At 44.1% G+C, this 2500-nt stretch overlaps 1 protein-coding gene across 1 annotated transcript in view; it reads right to left on the bottom strand.

The window, feature by feature from the left end:
* LOC125028658 overlaps positions 1-2500 on the bottom strand; it is a 107714-nt gene that overhangs the window by 81242 nt on the left and 23972 nt on the right. The window lies entirely within an intron of this gene.

The following is a 2500-nucleotide window of genomic DNA, read 5'->3' as shown; positions in this document are numbered from 1 at the left end:
ATCGCAAAGACTGATCAACACGCAAGCTTTACTTCACCAAACTTTCCTTTCGTTCTCGTGCAGGCGCCGAGATGCCCGTTCACAGCGACGTCCTTCTGCTTCCCCGCCAAAGCCGTGGCTGCGCTGATCACACGCTCTCGCAACCTAATTTATACTCGATAGAAAAGTTTTCCCATTTTCTTCGTGTTTTGACAAAGGGAGAGAGTTTCAACGCGAGGGAGAACTAAGTTAGTCACTTCTCCCGTCTTTATTTCGTTTTGTCCATCTCCTTCGTCGGTTCCTCTTTTTCCTTCTCCCCCGCCACCCTGCAAAACTAGAGTAGTCAATGTTGCTATCTTAATGGAGTTTGACCTTTTTTTCTGCAAGTAGTTTGCGGCGAGCGATGTATCGTCTGGGAAGTGTTCGAGACGTCCCAACTTCCCCCCCAAAAAAGAAAAAAAGAAAGAGAAAAAATACTGATATCTCCATAATAACTCGTCTTCTAAACTTCTGCTATATCTTTTTCCCTTGAACTACCTAGCTGAAGGAGGAAGCACATTATCAGAGAACGTATGCAGCGGACGAGGAGGAGGAGGAGGGGGAGGAGGAGGAGGAAGAGGAGGAGGAGGAGGAGGAAAAGGAGGAGGAGGAAGAATGGAGAAGGGTGGGAACATACCAAATTCCGAAGATGGCGTATACTCTTTTCTCTCTGAGAATACGTCGACTTTTCCAGTGAAAAAAAGTTGATTTATGTGGCTTACTCCGCATCCTCCAGCGATAAAACCAAATAGACTCGAAAAGCGTCAGAAATCTACATTCTCCTCGTTCGCATATGCAAATGGGAGTCATATCCAGCGAACGGTTCTTGTAAACTTCGAGTCTTTAAATTGCATGACCAGATTGTAACAACTAAAATTGACTCTGAGGAAAGTGTAAGTGATTCTGTTGAGAGGTTATTATGGAAAATTATCAAGAATATATATGTGTGTGTGTGTGTGTGTGTGTGTGTGTGTGTGTGTGTGTGTGTGTGTGTGTGTGTGTGTGTGTGTGTGTGTGTGTGTGTGTGTGTGTGTGTGTGTATGTGTGTATGTATGGAGAGAGAGAGAGAGAGAGAGAGAGAGATAGAGAGAGAGAGAGAGAGAGAGAGAGAGAGAGAGAGAGAGAGAGAGAGAGAGAGAGAGAGAGAGAGAGAGAGAGAGAGAGAGAGAGAGAGAGAGAGAGGTGTATATAGACAGATAGATAGACATAAATTTGCTCTTATATATGTTTTAAGGATAAACATTGTTCAGAGAGTGGGATGGTTTTGAACCCAAAAGGTAATGTTCGTACAATTTTACGCGTGAACACCTTCACGAGAACCTACGGACATACGTAGATAAATGAATCATAACGATATACGAAGAACACCATAAAATATAGACTGGCAACACAATACATCTACAGTACAACCTGAATACCACGGATAAGTCCTAAAACAACAACATCAAGAACAATACCTCCGTTGCCTCAAGTGTTGCCGTTGCGCATCAAGTACAGAACAGAACGGCTGAGAGTGTTCTGATCTGCAGAATGAAAATTGACAACCAAGGCGATTATGTCTGATGCAGATGACGCGCCGACTGAGCGAGAACAATGCCGGGGGAGGAATCATAAGCACTCACACCCACCGCCACAGATGCGTACGTGTGTGTGTGTGTATATGTTGATAAATATGTGTGTGTGTGTGTGTGTGTGTGTGTGTGTGTGTGTGTGTGTGTGTGTGTGTGTGTGTGTGTGTGTGTGTGTGTGTGTGTGTGTGTGTGTGTGTGTGTGTGTGTGTGTGTGTGTGTGCGTGTGTACATTTATATATATGTGTGTGTGTGTATGTGTATATGTGTATGTATATTTATATATATATATATATATATATATATATATATATATATATATATACATGTGTTTGTTTGTGTGCGTCAGATATAGTTCATCCGAGACGTATCGAAGACGTCACAGGGTCGGGCTGCGTCGAATGAATGGCCTCCGTGTGTCGAAGTAATGGCACTGCGATTTGAGTTGATTCTAATCTTCATAGACTAATGGTTGCTCCGTCGAAGCTGGTCGACGGTGCCTCTTCAGTAATACAGAAAGACCATCTGGTGTCGATGTATATTATGGATCATAGGCTCCATTTACTATTATAAAAAATAATGATTAACATAAAGAAATAAAGAAATGTCTAAAACCAAGATTATCAAACTTCGAAAACCCGAGTAACTTTTCGTAAAACAAGTTCAATCTACAGACCAAGTTATGCCTACGGGCTAAATCCACGCCACGAGTTAGGCATAAAAAAAGTGTTTCCACGCCCCTCTCGTTCCCCTCTCCCCTCTCCTTCCCTTCACGCGCTCCTCATACTCTTTCCTTCCCCCCCCCCCCCCCCTGCGTTCCTCATACTCCTTCCCCTACCCTTGCGCGCCCCTCATACTGTTCTCCTTCCCCCCTGCGCCCCTCATACTCCTCCGTCTCCCCTCCAGTGTCCCTC

The sequence above is a fragment of the Penaeus chinensis genome, chromosome 9 (genome assembly GCF_019202785.1).
Source record: "Penaeus chinensis breed Huanghai No. 1 chromosome 9, ASM1920278v2, whole genome shotgun sequence".
NCBI classification, from domain to species: domain Eukaryota; kingdom Metazoa; phylum Arthropoda; class Malacostraca; order Decapoda; family Penaeidae; genus Penaeus; species Penaeus chinensis.
Note: the sequence above shows the minus strand (reverse complement) of the source record. Positions and strands in the feature narration are given on the sequence as shown.